At 50.1% G+C, this 22,477-nt stretch overlaps 1 protein-coding gene and 1 long non-coding RNA gene across 2 annotated transcripts in view; one reads left to right on the top strand and one right to left on the bottom strand.

Annotated features, from left to right (window-relative positions):
* Positions 1 to 22,477, bottom strand: part of HBEGF (heparin binding EGF like growth factor) — a 385,453-nt gene that overhangs the window by 141,193 nt on the left and 221,783 nt on the right. The window lies entirely within an intron of this gene.
* Positions 21,209 to 22,477, top strand: part of LOC118555803 (uncharacterized) — a 60,142-nt gene continuing 58,873 nt past the window's right edge. Inside the window, exon 1 of the long non-coding RNA XR_013445830.1 lies at positions 21,209 to 21,369. This is a non-coding gene — a long non-coding RNA (uncharacterized LOC118555803). The remainder of the gene's footprint in view (positions 21,370 to 22,477) is intronic.

Genomic DNA, 22,477 nt, shown 5'->3' with positions numbered 1-22,477 from the left:
GACAGCCAGACACCCTCCCACAGTCTCCCCACGGACATGGCTGTGAACCGGACCGGGAACATTCCAGCGTAATCGAAGCTCAGATCGGCAAGTTCCAGAGGCTCCACACACTGGGGCCAACTTCCCTCCACACACCCCCCCACCCCCTGGGGCTTGCCTGCTCCTCACCCAGCCAGGCTGGACTGGGGGCTCCCAGGGCCTCTGAGATTCCTCCAGACCCTCAGAAGGCTCTGGAGGCCCAGAGTTTTCCGCTCCAGATTCTGGGGGAACTGGGTAGGGATGGAGAGGAGAGGAATGGGAATGGAGTCAGAGGCCCCACCTGCAGGAAGAGCCAAAAGATCCTGCCTGAGGAACAGGATTTGGGAATGAGCAGGTTCTCATGAGGCCCCTGCTCAGGCTGATATTTCTAGAAAGGGCTGAAGGGCAGGCCTTCAGCCCCAACCTGAGCGCAAGCCAGCACTGCTGCCCTCCACCAGCCCAGCCCTGGCCTGCTCTCAGGGGAGCATGGAAGGGAGGACAGAGACAAGGATACGAAGCAACAGCCCCCAGCCCTGGAAATGGGGCGTTGGTGGGCCAGCTGGATTGCAGACTCTGTTTTCAGTTAACAGTTTGTATTTCCTTGTGAAAGCTTCCATTCTTTTGTTAACAGTATCATGCTTTTGAGGGCAGCACTTTTCCTAAGAGGGTGGCAGGGTGTGGGGACAGGTATCTAAAATACATTACCTAATGTCACCAATTCCTGCCTGAGATTAAAAAGACAGGGATGGCCTCTTCCCCCTTTAGAGATTGGAGAGCCTCCTCTATCCCCTCCCCTCTCCCCAGCTCCCTCCTTCTCCCCTCTCGACCCCTGGCGGAAGCTGCTCCTGGCATTGGCAAAAGTTAAAGAGAATCAGTGAGAGGGAAGAGAGATCAGGCCGCCTCAGGAGAAGGGGTCCGCGCCCCACCTCACAGGCTGGCCAGGTAAGCAGGGGTGTGATGCTGGGGTGAGCTCCTCCGCAGGGCCTCTGAGCTGCCTGTATCGGGCCCAGGGGCCTGGTGTCATTATCAGCAGACTGGGCAGGGAAGAAGCCTCCCGAGCTGACCTGGCTGACCCCCATCTGGAGGCTGGCCAAGCTGTGCAACTCTGTGCGGTCTCATCTCCAAGCCGTCGTCAGGGACAGTGGTAGGAGCCACGGCAGCAGCCACAGCAAGGGAGATCGGATCATTTTCCATTCCTTATCTTTTTTTTTTTTTTTTTTTAAAGAATTTATTTATTTATTTGACAGAGAGAGACACAGTGAGAGAGGGAACACAAGCAGGGGGAATGGGAGAGGGAGAAGCAGGCTTCCCGCGGAGCAGAGAGCCCGATGTGGAGCTCGATCCCAGGACGCTGGGATCATGACCTGAGCCGAAGGCAGACGCTTAACGACTGAGCCACCCAGGCGCCCATTCCTTATCTTTTTAGATCCTCACAAACCTCGTGAGCGTTTCATGAACCCCATTTTACAGATGAGGCAATTGAGGCTCAGAGGAGTTCAGTGACCTCCCAAAGCCACACAGTTTCTAAGTGACAGTGTCAGGACTCACCCTAGGTCTGACTCCAAAGCCCATAGAGGGTGGATGGAGCTGGACCAACATTCCCCTGCCGCACCACACCACTTTCTTTCTTGACCTCCGCTTATCTTGAGCCCAGTTCTGCCCCTGGTCCTGGCCCACCCCTCCGGAGCTGGGGAGGGAGCAGGATGGGCTCAAGAAGGTCCCACCGCTCCTCCACCCTCAATGTCCCCAACCCCGTAGTTGTTTAAAACCCACAGGACGCCAAGATCTTATCTGCCTTAGCCTTGTTCATTGTGCTTGTAACACACTTGGCACATGTCTCCAAAGTGGGGACTGCCTGGGTATGTCACGGGGAGGGGAGCGAGCGAGGGCAGTGTAGCCGGGCACATGGACGGGCCTGAGCCCTGCTTGGCCCACGGAGCTGTGGTCACTTCTGTGAGATGAGATTACTGCGCTTGGCCCAGAAAACGAGAGAAGGGCAGGGGTCCGGGCCAATCGGCCACAGTGGGTGAGGGAGAGGGCACCACAAAATCCTGGGGCCAGAGCTGAGCAGAGATTTGTGGCTCAGCCTGGCAGGATGGCATGCCAGGGCTCTGTAGGTGGCCTCAGCCCCCACCTGCCCTGGGGGTTCTCGCCCTGCCTCCCCCCTGCTTCCTACTCCGACCCCACCATGCCTGGGGCCCCTGACACCCCCTCCCTCACCTCCCAAGAACACAGGCTTTGGAGTCAAAGGAACCTGGGTTTAAATCCCGAGACTCGAAGCAAGCTACTTAACCTCTCTGGATCCCAGGTTCCTGATCTCCAAACTGGCAGAACCTTGGGATAAAAGAGCTCATGAAAGAATGGATAACAATAATGCCCGTGATTATTAAGTGCCCACTCTGTGCCAGAAGAGTTCACGTATTATCTCCCTAAACCCTCAAAGCCGCCCTAGGAGGGTTGGTGCTATTCTAGGCAAGGAGACTGAAGTTCAGGTTAGGTAATTTGCCGAAGCTGGTGAAGCAGCTGGGCTGGGCCCCCAGAGTCTGTGCTCTCAGCTCCCCCGCTCCCCCAATTTGCCGGTGGCGGGTGTGTGAGGGCGCTCAGGGCCACCAGCTCACCCCGGGCCCACTGTGCAGAGCGGCCACAAGACTCCCTGTGGCAGCCAGGGATGCTGACCTCGCGCCAGCCGGCCGCCCAGCCTCCCCCACATAGGCCCTTCTGCCTGTGGAAGCCCTTTCCTGCCCACCGCCCTGAAAGGCTCCTCCTCCTTCCTCAGGGCTGGGGCTGGGGACCTGACATGGTGTGGGGCCGTTGCCCAGTGACACAAGGGAAGGGCAGCGGATCTCAGGAGGAGGCTGTGTCGTTGGGGTGCATTTGTTTTTAATCTCTTTCAGACCACTTGCCTGGCCTAGGACTGGCCTGGTGTTCCACTGGGTGATTGGAGCAGTCCCCAGAAGGGGCTGTTTTAAGGTGGGGGGGTGGATCTTGATACCTCCTCACTCCCATCCCTCAGCTCCCAACTCACAGATGGCTTCCTGAGGTCCTGTCCCCTTACTGCGGTGCTAAGTGTGGCTTTAATCACCATCTCCCCCCCCACCACCACCACCACCCAGGACTGGGTGCTTCTTGAGGGCAGAGACAAGTTAGCTTTGCCCCTTTGCTCATCACCGCCCCTAGGGCCACGTGTAAGGTAAACAACGGCCTGCCTGGACCCACAGTGTCCCAGGGAGGCTGAGGGGCAGCAAGAGGGTGTCCCCAGGGGCGACTGCAGCAGAGGCAGCTCTGCCCCCCATCAGAGGATAAGACCTGCACCGGAGACAGGGACGGGCCCCCACCAGCCTCAAATTCCTGTGCCCGTTCACAGAAGAAACCAAACCAGAACTGCCAAGGGGCAAGTCCCAGGGCAATGGCCCTCTCGGCCCAAGACTGCCAACCTCGGCTGGCACCTGCCTTGAGCACGCGGGCTTCGGCCAACAGCAATAACAATATTGCCTAATACCCACCCAGTGCTTACTGTGTCCTGGGCCCTGGGCCAAGCCCCCTCCCTGATTATCCCTCCGAATCCCCCAAACGACCTCCAGAGACAGGGGCCATTTTCATCTTCATTTTACAGGTGAGGAAGCTGAAACTCAGAGAGGTTAAGTGACCCGTGCAAAATGGCCCAGCATGTGAGGGGTCGAGGTGAGATTGTGAAGCCAGAGCCTGGAAGCACAAGTCTTAACCCCAAAGCTCTCTCTGCTGTCAGGGCAAGCTTCTCTAATTTGATAGCCTGGGGCAGCTCCCACCTGCTCAGGGGGCTCAGGCCCTATATTCACACACGCGGGACTGGCAGGAGCCGGAAGCTCACCCCCGGGGGCTGACTAGGGCCCTCATTCATTTACTGAACACCTGCTGTGTTCCAGATCCCGTACTAGGCGCCAAGGACGCACTGGTCAACAAAAACAGACCGAGACCCTGCTCTCACGGAGCATATATTCTAGTGGGAAAGAATCAGACAAATATGTATCCAATTACAAACTGTGACACATGCCCAGAAGGAAAACTACAGCCGGTTTTGCGGGAGAACAACACAGGAGGACATCATTGAGACAGTGGGGAGGCCTTTCACAGATAACATTTATACCCTAACATAATCAATCAATCAACCAATTGATTAATCCAGGCCAGAGAGGTTAAGTGACACGTGCACCATGGCCCAGCATTTGTCAGTTTCACCCGCTGTGATTTGCGTGGTAAAGAGGTTTCCCTCAGTTTTCCTCAATCAAGGAAGAGTGCTGCAGCCCACGGGCATTTTGCCATTGGCTGAGAGAAAAGCCCCTGAGTTTCCAGATTTTGGTGACCTCAGAGTAAAAGGTGAAGGGAAAGTATAATCTCACTTAGTTTTGTGGATAAAACGGAAGGGCAGGGTCCCCCACGCCCTGATCCGCGACTGAGCGGCTGGCCCCGGGCCTTGCTCCCGCCCTCGGAAGTGTGGTGCTCTATCGCCACCTGGTGGACGTAACACGCCATGCAGGGGGCGGCCCAGCTCCCCCGTCTGGGGTAGGACTCGGAGTGCGGCTGCCCTCCGGCGGGGGACGAAAAAAAGGCAGTGGGTTCAGGTGACTTCTTGGCAAGGGGCGGGGCTGAGGAGAAGGAGCGAGGGTGGATGGGGAACTGCTGCTCGAAAGTCAACTGACTTGGAGAGCGACAATGGCCCCATTGTGTCCGGGGGCCTTGACCTTGATTTCCTGCCACTCTCATCCCCGGCGTGCCATCACCCGGGTCTGATTGGCCGGGAGTCCACTCCGTGACAGTGGGCGGGCGCGGGGGCTGGAACCCGAGCGACCGGCTCCCCGGAGGCCCGGGACGCGCGACTGGCCCAGTCCCTCCAGGAAGCCCAGGGAAAGCCGACACCTCTCAGAAGTCCTTTCCTACCCGCTCTGCACCATCAGGAGTGTGGGGGCTGGAACCGCCGGCTCTCTCGTGGAAAGGCTGGCACGGGGTGGGGTGGGAGCTAGGGACTGAGAGCTGCCGTCTGAGAGACCCTGCTCCAAATTAGTTATGGGATCCTCGGACACAAGCTTTACAATCTCCCACGTTTTTTTTTTTTTTTTTTTTTTTTTTTTGCTGTTCTTTAAGTACACACCCACGGGTACCACCACCATTCCCATTGTAAAAAATATTACACAATCCAATAAAAAGCTAAAGCTCTCCCCCTTTGTCACACTCACCGCCCTCCTCTGGTAACTACTATTGTTAGTTTCATGAGTGTCCCTCCTGACCTCGCTCAATGTATATGAATCTGTACAGTATGAAAATATGTCTATGAGTTTGTGTATGGACTCTCTGGACCTCCATTTTCTAATGTGAAAATGGAAATAAAAAAAACAGAAAAGCTTCCTGAGGTCATTGATGGGGAGTATTTAGCTCAGCACCTGGCACCATGTCAGTGACTATTGTCATCATTACCATCTTTCTTGTCATTATCATCGGGACTCGGACCCAATTCTGAGGTCTGGATAGAAGCCCTTTCTTACTCCACAGCCTGCTCTTCCCCCTTCTAACAAACTGTGATAAAAATCTGTGTTCTCTAATGCCTGTGTTTTTTTAAAGCTAGAAAGAGCATCTGGTGTTTTCTGCATGTTCTTCCCTGCCCTTGGCTTCCTTCACCCCCCCTCCTCCCCTCGCCTTCCATATTTGACCTAGAGGCAACCACTCACCCCATAGAAGGGAGATCATCCCATTCTGGGCCAGAGGAAGAGACTTCCATGGCCCACATGGCGCTGCTGAATCCACATAAAAGTGGTCCCCTGAGCAGCAGTAGGGCGGGTGGCTCAAGAGCGCAGGCGCTCTGTGAAAGGCCACATGGTAGAGCAGGTAAGTGCAGGGGCAGCTGGCTGAGCACCCCAGGATGTGGCCAAGGGCAAGTCCCTTCACCTCTCCGAACCTCAGCTCTCTCACCTGCACAATGAGCTCCTAACAGTAGCCACCCCATTCAACTGCTGTGAGACTCACGCGGTACCCATAAAGGGCCCTGGCACTGAGAAAGCTAAGTGGTAGTTATTATTATGTTGGAAAACAACGTGTCATGTTTATTTAGCACGTTAGGCTTTAGCACGTTGCAAAGGGAATTGATAAGTTCTTCCTTCTCTTTAAAAGGAGTTAGTCCGGAGAAGAAAGTTTGGTTTTGATTGACAAGTCTCAAGAGAAAGGGAAATTCCTTTACCTACTCGTCTGTGGAAGCAGCCACCTGTCACTTCCTGGAGCTGTTGCTGGCCCCTGAGATGGCCAACAGAGCTCCCTCCAGCCAGAGAGCACCAGAATACAAGACACTGAAGGACCTCGCTGCTCCTGATGATGCAACAGGGAAAAGTCAAACCCACGTGAGTAAGACGAAGCCACATCACCCATCAGGCAGGTGCTCTGTGCCAAGCCCGTGCCACACCACACTGCTCAGCACGCGGTCCCTGTGACGCAGGGGCTTTATTGGGGGGAAAAAATTAATGCACGTACTAGCTCATATTTATTCAGTGCTTATTAGATGCCAACTGTGCTTTAAGCCTAGTGAACAAGTCTAGGAGAGAGAGGATTTTGCCCTCATGTAGCTTGCTTTTAATAGTTCTGCACATGGGAACTTCCTCTCCTTCTTTTTTTTTTTTCCAGGTATAATTTACACACGTTAAAATCACCTTTTTTTTTAGTGTAAAGTTCTATGAATTTTGACATGACTGTGTCTGAACCATCATCGCAATCAAAATATAGAATATGTTCATCACCTCCTGAATTTTCCTTTGCTCTTTAGTGACCAGCTCCTCCCCCATCCCCAGCCACTGACAGTCACCAATCCTCCATCGCTGTCCTAATAGTTTTGACTTTCACAAAACGGAATCTTTCAGTATGTAGCCTTTTGAATCTGGCTTCTTTACTTACCATGATGTTTTGAGAGTCATCTAGATCGTTGTACCCATCAGCAGTTTGTGCCTTTTTTCTTTCTTTCCACTTTTTATTACAAGAATTTTCAAATATAAAGTTAAAAGAATAATACAGTGAACACCTATAAACCTAATACCTAGATTCAATAATTGTTTCCATTTTGCTATATTTTAAAATGATGTATATACATAGGCATATATTTGCTGCACCATTTGAAAGCACGTGGTAGACACTGACACTTCCCCTCTAAAACTTTACATGTATTACCTAAGAATGAGGACAACTGAGAAGCATGTCACACTGAGAAAGTTGACATCAATTCTCAAGTGTCATCTACTACCCATCCATTTGCAAGTGTCCCCTATTTCAAAGAAGTCTTTTGTAACCTTTTACCCACTTGTCACAGTTTTGTTTCTAAATTTTTAGTTTGAAATAGTTATAGACTCACAGGAAGATGCAAAAGATTAGAGTCTTGTGTACCATTTAACCAGCTTCCTGCAGTGGTGACATCTTATATAGAGCTGTAAGAAAATATCCAAACCAGGGCACTGACCTTGGTACCTTACGATTAATTACACTGCAGACCTTATTCTGTATTCACCATTTTATAACCTGCACTCGTTTGTGTGCATGGATGTGTGTATAGTTCTATGCACTTAAATCCCGTGTATGGATCTGTGCATCTACCACCACATCCAAGGAAGGTAACTGTGACCTCACCACGGAAGGACTTTCTATTGCTGCCTCTTTGTACAGACACCCACTCTCACTTCATGCCTCCCTGTCCCCTGGTGATCACTAACCTTTTCTCCAACTCTCTAATAGTCTTATCATTTTGAGAATGTTTTGTTTATGAAATCACACAGCATGGAATTTTTTCACTAAGCATAATGCCCTTGAGGTCCGTCTAGGTCGTCGTGTGTATTCTCAATAGTCCATCTCCTTTAGTGGCTGAGGAGTGTCCTTACACAGATGGACCCCAGGCTAGCCGTCCACCAGCTGAAGGACATGTGAATTATTTCCGGTTTTTTGGCGATGATACATAAAGTTGCAAACGTTGGTGTGCAGGTTTGGATGTGAACATAAGGTTCATTTCACTTGGGTAAATACCTAGGAGTGGGATCGCTGGTTGCACAGTGAAGTCTAAGTTTATCTTTTTGGGAATCCCCGACCCCTTCTGCTCGCTGGCCGCCCCACCTTGCATTCCCAGCAGCACGTGTGACAGTGGCCTTTGCTTTGCAACCTGCCCATCCTGGCTATCATCCTCCTTTTTTTTTTTTCCTCATTCTAGCCATTCTAATATATGTGTAACGGTATCTCGCATATCTTTTAAGTCATAAATAAGACTGTTATAACTTCTTAAAGCCCTCCAGTGGCTTCCCATCAATGACTTCCCATTGAATAAAATTCAAACTCATTTCTGAGGCCTTCCCAGACCTCTTAGAGGCTCTGTCTCTAGCTCTGCTCCAGCCCCAGCGACCTCCTGTTTTCTCTAATGCCCTGAGCTAGTTCCTCCTTCAAGGCTTTTCGCTTGTGGTTCCTTTTGCCTAGAATGTTCTTGCCTCAGGTATCCACAGGGCTCATTCTCTCCCTCTCTAACATCAGCTTCTCAGAGAAACTTGCTGATGGTCAAAATAAGCCCCATCCCTGCACTCCCCTTCACAATTCTGTTACCCCGTTTTGTTTTTCTTCATGGCACTGACCTCTGCTTGGGATAATATACAACAGTCACTGAATCAGTTGCTGTCTGTCTCCATCCTAAGGGCACCGATTGGCTGTTGGACAACTGTCTCCACTGCTCAGCACAATGCTTGGCACAGAGGAAACACTCGATAAATACTCGCTGAATGAATGTGTATCAGAAACTCTGACCCTTTTCTCATCCTCCTGACCCACCTTTTACTCATCTGGCATCCTGGCAACCAGCTGGGAGCAGGCGAAAACCCCTTGGCTTAGCTGCTCCCTATGGCTCTTGCCTTCTGCCCAGGGCTTCTCTCTGACCTCGAGCACCACGGTCTGCTGGTCTGGGGAGGTTAATCCTGCTGGGGCAACCGCTGATCAATGGAGCTGGAGTTGGGAGATATTTGCTCCCTTCTCTGACACTGGGTGGAGGCTCTGAGGTGCACTCGGCCAGTCCCTGCAGGATGGAGCCCCAGTTCCCCGCAGCAGTGACCAGCTCCAAAGCACACCATGTCCTGGCTTGGTTTCCTTCCCATCTGCTCTCCCCACTCCCCTGCTCCTGTCCCCTAGAATCAGGTCTATAAGTGACTTGCAAGTAAGCTCTTTCTCTGCTTTCTCTCCCTGCAAAGAGGTAGCAGGGATGGAAAAGAGCTCAGATTAAATTAGAACAAATATATGGAGCCTGTAGTCTAGTGGGAGAGACAAATAGTAATTAAAAAAAGGAAACGATTTAAATAACTACGGTTGAAGGGATAGATTTTTCAACAAATGATGCTGGAGTAACTGAATATCCAAAAGGAAAACAGTGGATCTCAATCCCTACGTCACAACATACTTGAAATAGATCAAAGAACTAAGTATTTAATGAAGAAAAACTATAAAACTTCTAGAAGAAAGCATAGGAGAAAATCTACATGACCTTGGGATAGGCAGAGTTTTCTTAGATCACAGGTAAAACTAATCATAAAAAGGGGCAGAGACAGCATTAAGAATATGAAAAGGTAAGTCACAGAATAGAAGAAACTTTTGCAATACATATTTTTGACAATAATTTGCATCCACAACATACAGAGAAATATATAACTCAGTAAGAAGAAGGCAAACAGCCAAATTAAAATATGGCAAAAGATTTTAGCAAATAGCTTAAAAGAAGATATACAAATATTCATAAGCACATGAAAAGTTGTGCAATAGTACTAGCCATTAGGGAAATGTAAATTAAAACCACAAGATGACACCATACACCCATTAGAATGGCTAAAATTGAAAAGACTGGTAATAAGTGTTGACAAGGACATGGACCAACTGGAATTCTCATGCATTGCTGGTAGGAGTGTGAAATGGAAAAGCACTTTGGAAAAAAGGTTGGCAGTATCTTATAAAATTACACATACACTTACCATCTGCCTAGCGATCTCCATTATAGTTATTTACCTGAAGGAAATAAAAATGGATGTCCACACACAAGACTTGTACCGGAATTGTCAAAGCAACTTTATTTATTTTAGCCCCAAACTGGAAATAGCCCAGGGGTCCATCAACAGGCCAATAGATACATTGGAATATTCATTCATATACATTGGAATATTCATACAATGGCTTGGAACTCAGTAACAGAGAAACAAATACTGATAAGTGCTACAACACGAATAAACCTCCAAAACATTAGGCTGAGTGAAAGAAGCCAGATAGAAAAACACATACCATATGATTACATTTAAATAAAATCCTAGAACAAGCAAAAGGAAGCCATGGGAACAGGAAGTAGAGAAGCGGTTGGCTGGGGCTGGCCCTGGATGGGTAGGGGGTGGGGGATATTGACTGGAAAGAGCGATCAGGAAAATTGAATGGGTTTTGGAAATACTCTATATATCTTGAGTAGAGTGGTGGATATATGGGTATTTGTCAGCACTCATCTAACGGTACACCTTTTATTTATGCAAATTCTACCTCAATAAGGCTGATTTTGAACGAGAAAGAGCTATAGCTTGTGACAAGTGCTCCAAAGGGAAGAGAATATGGTATTATAAGAGAGAAAAATGGAGAAGGAAAACTACTTCTGATTGCTTGGGCAAGGAAGGACTCTTGAGGAGGAGACACTGGAGCAGAGATCTGAATGTCAAGATGGAGCCAGCCATGGAAAGATCTAGGGGAGGGCATTCTAGGAAGAGGTCACTGCAGGAACATAGACCCAGTAGCAGGAAGCAGTTTGGTGCTCTCGGCAACAGTCCGAAGGCCAATGTGACTGGGTGAAGTGGGTGGAGCAGAGAGTGGTAGGAGGCAGGGTGGAGAGGTGGGCAGGAGCCAGATCTTGAAGGACCTTATCAGCCCTGATAAAGGTTTGGAATTTGAAACGAATAAAATGCACATCCCTGTGTGGGTCTAGTAGGGCAGAAACACATAAGCATATAAAGGCAAAATAGGGTCATGGGTGATATATTTGGGGAGTGTAAAAGGAGGGATTACTCAGCACTACTGGGAAGGCTTCCTAGAGGAGGTGACATTTCAGTCGAGATTTAAGGAAGAGTAGCAGAGGAGAGAGGATATTCCAGTGGAAGGTACTGTGTCTATAGAAGCCCAGAGACATGCAGCCCCATGGAACATTCGAAGACCTAAGCATAATGTCAGTCTAGCTGGGGTTTTCCCTGTAGGGTAGGCATGGAAGTGGCAGGAGATCTGAAGCTGTAGGGACAGACTTTTGAATCCTGCAGAGGATGGAAAAACCCTAAAGAATTTTAAGTAAGGAAGTATTAGGGCCAAGTCTACATTTCATTTTAAAATTTTATTATTTATTTGTCAAAGAGAGAGGGAGAGCACAAGCAGGGGGAGCAGCAGAGGGAGACCAAGAGGGAGAAGCAGGCTCCCCGCTGAGCAGGGAGCCCGATGTGGGGCTCGATCCCAGGACCCCGGGATCATGACCTGAGCCGAAGGCAGACGCTTAACCAACTGAGCCCCCCAGGTGTCCCTAAATTAACACTGCAAATCAAGCCCTCCAGAATGGGCAGGTGGAGAGCAGGACCACTGGTTCTGGAATGAGAACACGGGGAAGGCCTGAACAGGGGCAGGCGGGGCAGGGAGAAGGGCCAAACTCTGTGAAGAGGTGACTGGGCCTGTCCTGAAGCTGGGGGACCACGTGGTTTCTGGCTTGGAGGCCTGGCTCCCCTGGGGGATGATGAGTTAAGTAGGACCGATGAGGAGAAACAGGTTGAGGAAAAGATAGGCAGTTTGAGGCACCAGGGGGCCATCGATGCGGACTTGAATGTGCACCTGCTCCCTCACAGGGCTCATTACTTGAAGATCCCTAGGCCCTGGTCCCAGGGAGTCAGAAGCAATGGGTCTAGAATGGAGCCCGAGAAACTGCGTATGTACAAAGGGCTGAGGGCCACTCCCACTCTGACGCTGGTAGACGCCATACCTACGGGTGCTGCCAATTTGGCCGCTCCAGGGGCCTGGAGCAGGAGGTGGGACAGGTGCATTCTCATCTGGAATGTGGCCAAAGCAGTCGGGCAATTCAGGCAAAGGTGGCATCTAAAATAGGGCTCGGGCTGGAGTGAGAGCAAAGGTAGCTTGTGTCTCCACTGCGGCAGCTACAGAATTGCAAGAGAGTGGCCCTGGTCATCATGTGTAACTCCTGATTACGTGTCCAGGGAGCCACAGAAACTAGGGGTGGGGCCAAGGCTGAAGCACAGGTCTGCATACGCACCCTCTCCTAGGTTGTAGATGGGGGTGGGTATGGGGAGGATTCACGGAGGCCGTGGTGAACTCTGTGTGAGTTCCTCGAAGAGAGCAGCTTCTACTCTGTGCACCAACCAACCTTCACTGCAGCTCTGCGAGCTTGGTCCTATTATTATTTCCATTTTACAGATGAGGGAACTGAGGCCTCAAGAGGTTTAGTAAATTGTTCTGGGTCCCAAAGCCAGGATGCAGGGGAACCCGGGCTGGAACATGGGCCTCTGGACCTTTCGAATCATAGCATCGCCCTGCCTCCACAAGTGGGAGAGGTCACTTTTTCTCTTAATCTTAAATGATCTTCCAAGCAAGGGAGGGGGGCACAGTACAAGTTTTCTTTGTCTCGTCCTATTCAGAAAGTATGTATGTCCTGGGGGCCTGGGTGGCTCAGTCGGTTAAGTGCCTGCCTTCGGCTCATGCTTATGGTCATGGTCATGGTCCCGGGGTCCTGGGATCGAGCCCAAGCCCCGCGTCGGGCTCCCTGCTTGGCGGGGAGTCTGCTTCTCCCTCTATCCCTCCCCCCTGCTCATGCTCTCGCTCACTCTCTTACTTGCTCTCTCACTCATAATAAAATCTTTAAAAAAGAAAGAAAAAAAGAAAGAATCTAGGTCCTTGCTTCGTGTGTTTTCCAAAGAAGAGGCTCCCAGGGCCTCATGGTGCAAACGGAGTTGTGAGGTCCCAGCCAGGAGTCCTTGCCTGATCGCATCTCACAGCACTGCCACCCACCTGCCTCCCGCAACAGAAGGAGGTGGTTGAAGCGGCGGCCGCGGCAAATCTGTCCCCAGCGCCGCGCAGTCCCGTTTGGCTGTGATGAAATACTCACGGCATATGGCTGCAAAGCTACTATCCTGAGAGCGGACAGGAATGGGATTTTTCATGTGCCAGATTTCACTCCCTCTCTGAAACAATTCTTGTAGTAAACAGAGGTTTTCTGATCTTAAGATCTGGAGGATGGGAATTCCTTTACACCTTTTAAGTAAAACTATTCTCTTGCAGAGTTTCATTCTATTGATGGTGCAGATGTTTTTTAAAACATTAAAGCTCTTCTGGGTTCCCTCCCTTCCCCCAAAAGCCAGGACAGGAGGAGGCCAGGCCACCACCAACTCTGTTCCGGCCCCAGCCCACCCCGGGGAGGAGACCTACCTATGCGGGTGGCTGTCACCCCTTGGCAAATGGGGTGGGGAAGAGGAAAGGCTTGCTGAGCATGGGAGGCCGCGGGGTGGAGGAGGCGAGGACGGGCCAGGAAGCGAGTAGAATGTGACTTTTAGGAGGAGAATTATTTTGAACCACGTCTTGTGCGCTGACAGCATAATGATCATTATTAGGACCTCAGATGTAACAGGAAGCCCGCCCTGAAGTAAAATTTTCCCTTTCAGATAAGCGTGGCTTGTCAACCCACCATAGGATGGTTCTCTGCCAACCTCCTCCACACTGGCCGGGGTTGGGAGGGGTGGGTTGTGTGGAATGTTCCAGCTGCTTCCTCACTCTTACCTTTCATTAAGGACTTCGCTTTTTTTAGTAAACAAGCCACCATTTTTCTACCTTAGCCTTATGAAATACTTGTGTGCAAGGACCACAGCTGTTTCTGCAGCTTCCTACCCACATTGAGTTTCAGAGCTGCTATCTGGAGTCTTACCTCCCCAGGGACGCTCCTGGCCACACTGTGACCTCCAATAGAGGGGCAGACCCAGGGCCTGAATTATGCCAGATTATTTTTTGGCTTTCACAGTGTTTTAAAAATCAGTTTTCACATCAAAATCCTGTTTGCGGGCTCCTCTTGAAAACTCAGAAAACCTAGCTGCAGTGGGCCACTTTCCCTGTGACACGTGGCTGAATAATAGTGGCTCCCTTTACACAGAGTTTGGTCTCTGCTTTGCCAGAGTCCCCACCACTCCCCATCACCCCCCATCCACACCCTAAGAGAGAGTAGTAAAAAGGCAGATACGGAGATAGGAATTTCAGTCTTGACTCTACCACTTACTTTCCGTGGCTCCTGGAGCGGGTGTCTGCATCTCTCTGAAGCCTGCTTTTAATCCCTATGAAGAGGAAAATAAGGCACTCACTGAGACTTTGCCAGGTTTGTTTATTGGTGTATACTTCCTGTCAATAACAGAGGCAGCTGGAAGATGTATACAAATGGACACACTATTGCAAATGTAAGCTTCATCTAAGCAAGGATTTTCTAAATCTGTTTTGTTTATTCCTACGTCCCCAAAGTTTAGGATAGTCCCTGGCCCATGGTAGGCGTGTAGCAAATGTATTGAATGAATATGTGGATTTAATGTTGCCCTGAGTTCTTATGCTTCATATGTCATATGCGGAATTATTATCGGTCCATTTTATAAATATAAATGCAAATGGACATAACGGTTGAGTATTTCAGGGCTATTCTTCAGAGCCGTTGATGGGAATTTCATGGCCGAACTCCACTGAGTCATCGCCTAAGAGAAAAATGTGTTTTACTCCAGGACTGGGATCCTCAGATCATTATCTGAATACCAGGCCACTTGAGGAATCAGCGCCTCAAAAAGTCACAATTAAAAACGCAGGCATTTATGTGATGCTTCTTGAGAACTCAAGGTGTGCTGTACAAACATTTAAAGCATTAAGTGCTCCCGGAAGCCCTTTCCTCAGAAGTAACACTTCCAGAGAGGAGAGTGCATTTAGGTAAAACCAATGGCAGGTTTTATGCCAGATCTCAACAAGGCTCAACCTCTGAGTGCTGAAAATTTGCTCCCCATTGGATGCAACTTTCCTGGAAATACAGGAGAAGATAGATTGACTCCCAACTTGATTGAGCGTTAACCTATTGGACTGTTGTATTACTTGTGCCGTAGGCTTGTGGTTCGGGTATCAGTGGCCTATAGGGGTCAGCTGTGTTTTTTGTTTGCTGGGCATCTGTTTCCTAGTTATGGTAACTAAACTTCAGTTTTCCTAGGGAAGCCATTCCTTGCGCACTTTCAACTGTAGGATTTGGTGGTGCCTCACCTCACACCCAGCTCCAGGGGAAACATGGAAGGAGCCAAGGTACCACATCTCATGGCTCCAACTACACATTCAGAAAAAAGCAAGTTACCGAAAGCCAAGGCAAACACTAAGACCTGGAGCTTTTCTTAAAACTGTTGGGAAAGAGAATGCCTTTTGTTTGCTGGGACTTTCTGCTGTGAGAATGTAATTCTGACGCTGCCAGAGGCACTACTTGAGATGCCAAGAAAAGAGAGCTGAGCCAGAGAAAGCAGGAGAGGAGAGTCCTGGTGACAGTGTTTGAGTGACTGGATCCAGCCACGCCTGAAACTCACTTTCGAATTTTTGGTTTCATGAGCCAATAAATAAAATCTCTCTCCTTCTTTCTTAAACCACTTTGAATAGCATTTTAGTCAATTGCAGTGGAGATGTTCGTAACTAGCAAATTAGAATTTAAAAATGTAGATCAGAAAAAGAGGCACAAAACTGTGAGATCCATTGCTCAGATAAAAACCAAAACCTTGAGCCAAGGCCAGAAGCAAACTGATGAGTTTGCCTCTTTTCCTTGACCTGGACCTCAAATTCCATTAGACTCTGGCAGAGCAGTGAGCTAAGAAAGAGAAGAAGCAGCATAATTGTTTGTTTCATTTCTTTAATACCCTGACACAAAACAAGAATCCAGTCATTCTCTTCTGGAGTTGGTGCTTGTGTTGGCCACATTCATTGGCTTTGTTTCACATGTGTTCATTTGTCTGCTTCCATAAATAGAAGATACTGAAATAAGCCAGAGGCCAGGTCTTAGTGGACCTCTCCAGTGCTTTAAAACTCTCTGGACTTGGGGCGCCTGGGTGGCTCAGTCAGTTAAGCATCTGCTTTCGGCTCAGGTCATGATCCCAGCAAGCCCCGCATCGGGCTCCTTGCTCAGTAGGGAGCCTGCTTCTCCCCCTACCTGCCGCTCCCCCTGCTTGTGCTCTCTCTCTCTGTGTCAAATAAATAAAATCTTAAAAAAAAAAAACTCTTTGGACTTGACCTAGAGGAGTTTCACTAGTGTTTGCCATTGAGCCAGGGAGTTCCAGAAAGATGTCCAACTTGAGCAGCATCTAGAGGAGTCCGTTTAGTAGAGTTACTGAGTCCTTCTGTGCCAGGCTCCAACTTCCACACCGCTATGAGCAAGTGATGGCAGGCTTTCTCTTTTTGAGGAAGGCTTGTTTCCAGTCCCTGACCCTTTGGGGCTGCACCTTTGCTGTGACCCCCCCTTTCCCTTTTGACCAGCCTAAACTCTGCTGCCCAGAGATTCTTTACAAAAGACTGCCCCCTGTTCTCATTTCCCATTCCCAGGAGTGTCACGGGTTCCCTGTAGGTTTCATATTGAATCTATACTCTCCTTAGCCTTTAATAAAACAAATGCCGAGACTAAAAGCTCACAGTTTGGAGCTTTATGGAGTGCTGGCACTATACTTAGGTTTCACATGCATTATCTCAGTTAATCCTCAAAATGATGCTATAAAGTAGATATTAATGCTGTCCCTTTTTTTTTTTTTCCAGATGAGGAGACGAAGGCACAAAGAGATCAAGTAACTTGCTCAAGTCACATGGCCAATAAGTGATGGAGTCCGAATGCAACCCTGTCACTCCAGCTCCAGACTCCATCTTCCTACCAGAAGGTTCTGCTATCTCCAGAGCTCTTCCACAACCTGTGCTGTCTCTTACCTTGTTCCTCACAACTCTACAATTTCCGCAGTCCACTTAGGCTGGTCTTATGGTTATGCCTACTGTTCTCTGATTTTGTTGTCTTTGCTTATTTGTTTAGTCATTCATTCATTCACTCACTCAGCACATATATACCGAGAATGCTCTCTTTTCTCCCACTTCTCCAAATCCTGCCTTTCCAGGCTCTGCTCCACACCCTTCCTTTCATGCATCCCACCTTAGCCAGTGTGGCACGGCCTCCCTTTCAGGAGTTCTGAGGACACAGGAGGGTATGACAACATCGTTGAGCATTCAGTTTCACAGGGGCCTTACCAGGTCTCATGCTCTCTGGCTTTTCCACCAGGAGGCAGATGCCTGGAAGAGGAGTTAAGGGAGCACCTCTCCTTTTGTAGCCATCACAGCTTTGAGTGCACATTAGCCATCCAAGAAACATTCTTTCATCGAATTGTTGAGTGAACAAACGGGATCCAATGAAAATACGATGGTTTTTAAAATGGCCTTGTGAAGGGGCGCCTGGCTGGCTCAGTGGATAGAGCATGTGACGCTTGATCTCAGGTTTGTGAGTTTAAGCCCCATGTTGGGCGTAGAGCTTACTTCAAAAAAAAAAAAAAGTGAGATAAAATGGTCTTGTGAAAAATCATGAATCTGGATTCTTCCTGTCAACAAGACTTCATGTAAAGTTTATGAGGTAGGTGTTATTATCCCTATTTTATAGATAAGATTGAAGCTCAGAGAAAGTGGGTAAGTTGGCCACATTCATAAAATGGATACATCTCAGAGCACAGAATACCCAACCACTGCATCCTGCTGTCTCTGCAGTCCTTAGATGGTTCTCATGAATTCACGTATGTGGAAAATCCATTGCAGCTTCTGTGGCTAATGAACTTCTACAGCAAATATGCTTTGTCAGGGCCTTCTACACAGACATTTTTCTTTATTTCCAGAAATGGAAGGAAACTCACTGCTGTTGTGAAGAAACTTGGTGAAACTCCAGCAACTTCTACCACTGGCCCGCTGCTGAGTCCTGGGCTCGAAAAGAACCACGTGGGATGTGCAACCTGGCCATGTCTCTCGGGTTCTTGGCTGCTGCCGGCAACATTCTCTGGGTTTGTACTCACATGAGAGCACTCCTTCACTGTGGACGTGGAAGTGGATGTGGGAGTGAGAAATGTTCTCTTTTTCTTTTGCTAGTTATGCCCTCTCAATCCCAACCGGCTCAGTAAAAGGGGAGTGGGCAGGGACATTACCGAAAATATAACTCATCATCTCTTCTTCCCCAGCACAGCCTCCATTTGTCCCAACTATCATGAGAAGCTTTCCTCCCTTTCAAGGCAGTTATCCCTGCCTTACACCCCCTTCCTCACCTTGTCCTGACCTCATTAGAACCTTAGAGGTGTATGCTTGCCCGAAGGGCCTAGAAAAATTTCCTGCCAAAAAGTCTTAATGTCAGAGTATGGTCCCTGGTCTTCCTTCTTCTTCTTCTTCTTTTTTTTTTTTTAAGATTTATTTATTTATTTGAGATAGAGAGAGAATGAGAGAGCACGAAAGGGGGGAGGGTCAGAGGGGGAAGCAGACTCCCTGCTGAGCTGGGAGCCGGATGTGGGACTCAGTCCTGGGACTCCAGGATCATGACCTGAGCCGAAGGCAGTCGCTTAACCAACTGAGCCACCCAGGCGCCCCTCTGGTCTTCCTTCTGCATCAGTGTTCTGTAAAGGGTGGATCTTGCCCCTGATGGTCCAAATATGGTTTTGGGGTGTGCGTGAGTGACCTTCATTCCTCAGAGGCTAAGAGGCAATGCTGTATTGCCCTGCCAACCTTAGAAGGACACCATAACTCCTCAGCACCCCTTCCTGGGTCTCTCTTTATCTTGCCCTCCCTTTCAGGAACGTGTCCCCAAACCACTGCTGCTTCTCCTTTCTCTCCAATCCCTTCTCTGTCTCGGCTCCCAGCGTGTTTCCCCTCCACCATATCCCTCAAACCTCATTCCGGCTCAATTCTTCCCCCACCCTCCCTGACCTCCACGTGGAGTTCCCCTCTTCAGATCTGCCATACAACCTAGGTCTCCCTGCCCCTGCCCTGCTCCCAGCATCTTCCTGCCCACTAATCTCTGTGCCCCTTGGGACCTTGGGTTCATGTTTTCAGTATCTTCTATTAGTACAGCTAATACTTCATGTCTGAAGCCATGATTCTTCTCTACCTTTCACAACTGTCTTTTTTTTTCTTTAAAGATTTTATTTATTTGAGAGAGAAAGAGGGTGCGTGCGCGAGAGAGCAAAAGCAAGGGGAGCAGCAGAGGGAGAGGGAGAAGCAGACTCGGGGCTCGATCCCAGGATCCTGGGATCATGACCGGAGTGGAAGGCAGCTGCTCAACCAACGGAGCCACCCAGGTACCCCTCACAACTGTTATTTTTCCCATCTGTATGTGTTTCTTTTAAAAATAAATGTATAAAAGTAAAAAAGTATCACTTAAATAGTAAATAGTAAACAGTACGGTGCTACTTTGAAATGAGACACACTACCCATCATCTCATCTTCAAAGATCATGTCTCAGTCAGCTGGGCATTGCCAATCAGCTAGGCAACGCCAAAAGGTGCTCACTGGAAACGGATTATAAAATAATTTTTTTATCTTTTAAATAAAAAAATTCAATCAAGGAAATTTACAGGTCTAATTGTCTTTAATAAATGATTCCTAAATCAGGCAGCATTCCGTCTACCTAGTAGAGGGGAGTTGTACAAAATGGAAGGGTTTTTTTTTTAATAGGAGGGAGGTTGGAGCAAGGAAGTTATTAGCAAAAGAAAAGAAAGGATTTTGCCCTTAGGGGTAGAGTGGAGGGCTTCCTATAACGCAGATCACCCCACCTTCCTTTGAGGGTTTAGAGAGCACCAAGTGACAGATTGCCTCAGTGGTGCTTATCAGGAAATTCCTGACTACATTTCTGGCAAAGGTTGAAACTGCAGTTAGGTTGTGTTATTAAGCCTCGGTTTGGTGACTTGGCCAAAGTGACACCTGGCCAAAGTAACACCGTTTGGGGCCTATGGTTTTTCTTTTTGACAGGTCTAAAATCCCATAGTTTGAGAGGGAAGGACAATATATATGAAGCCTCCATAGCAGTGCAGGGAATAAGAGAGTAAAACTTTTTTTTTTTTTAAAGGAAGGAAGGAGAGGCTTTATTTGTTTAAGATTTTATTTATTTATTTGACAGAGAAGGAGAGAGAGCGAGCACACGAGCAGGGGGAGGGGCAGAGGCAGAGGGAGAAGCAGACTCCCCCGCTGAGCAGGGAGCCCGATACGGGACTCGATCCCAGCACCCTGCCATCATGACCTGAGTGGAAGGCAGACGCTCAACCGACTGAGCCACCCCGGCGCCCAAGAGAGTAAAACTTAAATGAAATTCAATCAGCAAGAAGCCAGGGAGGAGATAAAAAGTGGTTCTCAAACTGGGACCTCCATGGGATGTTAAATTCTCACTTTGAAGCTGATGGTCTACACCAGTCACAGAGGTATAGGTCCTCCCCATAGCAAGGAAGGGGAGGACCTTAGAGAAAAATCTGTTTCTTAAAATGAGTAACAAAAAAATCTTTGCAAGTAGGACTCGCAGGTTTTTCCTCGACTTTGCTCTGGGAGTGTTTCGGTCATTTCTCTCGCTGTTGGAACAAAAGAAGACCTTTAGGACGGGAAGTCTGGGCCTGGGCCCGAATGAATGAGGTCTGACTACGTTCTCTAGCAAAGGCTGCACTACTTGCGGTGACGTTTATGAGGAAATGTTGCCAGGGAGCAGCCCAGTTAGCCACGGCCCCAGTCCTCTCAGGTACAGCTCGGGAACTAAACCCCCGAACTGTGTGGGTCTAGTCCAAGAAGACACCAGGAGGAGCGGCCTACAGCGAACCCTGGCTGAGCGGGATGCAGCGGGGACACAGGGCCTGCCTTCCAGGCACCTGCACCAGCGGCGAGGGGGTACCATCTGGAGTCTTGGCGAACCGATCCAACCTGAAACGAGCGCCTGTTGGCAGTCTCAGGTCCACCCCAGCCCAGAGGCGGGCGCACGGAAGCCAGACGCCCACCTCCGCTTCCCGACTAGCCGACTGACCCGGAGCGCTCCCGGAGGCGCCCAGAGGCCTGCCGGCTGGGGGTGGGGCTCGTGCTGTGACGCCGCCCCCCGCCTCGCCCCGCCCCGCGCGCGTTGCCCGGGTGATCAGGTGACTCGGAGCTCGCGGCGCTCACGGCAGCCGTGACGTCAGGCGCGCCGCAGCTTTTCTCTCTCCCAGGGGCAGGTGCGGTGCATCTGGTGCGGTCTCCTCTAGTCGGATCAGATCTCTACCAAACCGGTGCCCTACGGGCTCGAGAAGAGGAGAGGTGAGTCGGGGCGGACGCAGGCCCAGCCCAGCTGGAACCGGGGAGCGGGTAAGGCGCGGGCAGGGCCCTTCGGAGGTTTGGCGCGCCAGCGAGCTCCCCAAGGAGCACCCCTAGAGCGGCAGGCACCGGGACGGGATGGACCGACTTAGGATGGGGTGTGCGCAGCCTCCGGGGAGGGGCCGGGAGCCGGCCCAAAGCCCGCCCGGGAGCCCCGCGGCTGTTCATCCGGTTCTGGGTCGCCGCGCCGCTGCTGGAGGCTGGGAGGCTGGGAGGGTGGAGATCCTGCGCCGCCCGGCCGGCCGGCCTCTGGGCCGTGGTGTGAAGGGGCTCCGCATTTCAGCGGGTCTCGCCACGCCCGGATTCGGCGTGCTGCGAGCGGGGCTCGCCACACCCGGTCCCGGGGGACTTGTGCGGGAGGCTTCTGCGGCTCTTCGCCTTGGGCTGCGATTTCTGAGGCGCTGCCGGGGGCCGGGAGGCCGCTCGGGAGCCCCACGGGTGGGAGCAGAGGCCGGGGTGTTCAGAGAAGGTGTTGGGGGGTGATTGGGATCTCAGTGGACCTGTTGGTGTAGGTGAAATCTGAGTGGAGTCCTGAGGGGTGGGGACTAATGTCCCCGCAGCGGTTGGGGGTTGGAAGAATAGAGGGAGGGAAAGAGGACCTCCGCGGAAGGAGACCGTGAGCCTTGTGCTGGAGGTAAAGGAAAGACGACTGTTGGGTGGGTGACTGGACCGAGGGCTAGGGCTGTTTTGGGAAAAAAAGTTTGGAGAATTAGGTTAGGGCTGGTTAGGAAGAACTCTTTTGAGTGCCCAGCTGGGGCTTGTGTGCTGTGGGGAGCCACTGAATCGTGGGCTGGATTGAGGTAGGGGGAACGCTGGGATGGGGAGACACAGGAGGCTGTTGGAACAGCCTGGGAAAGAGGTGACAACGCCTAGAACTCTGGTCTGATGGGATTCTGCGACCCCTGCTTATGAAAAATATAACGAGGACGCAGGCAGCCAGGTGCCATTGTTAGATTAAAAAATCCTCGTCAGAAAAAGGAAGCACCCAGCTGCAGCTCATTTTCTTACTGCCTTTTTTTTTTTTGGTAATTCCTATACCAAAGGTGGGGCT

This window comes from Halichoerus grypus, chromosome 2 (assembly GCF_964656455.1).
Source record: "Halichoerus grypus chromosome 2, mHalGry1.hap1.1, whole genome shotgun sequence".
NCBI lineage: Eukaryota > Metazoa > Chordata > Mammalia > Carnivora > Phocidae > Halichoerus > Halichoerus grypus.
The sequence above is the reverse complement of the archived record's forward strand: the minus strand, read 5'-3'. Positions and strand labels throughout refer to the sequence as shown.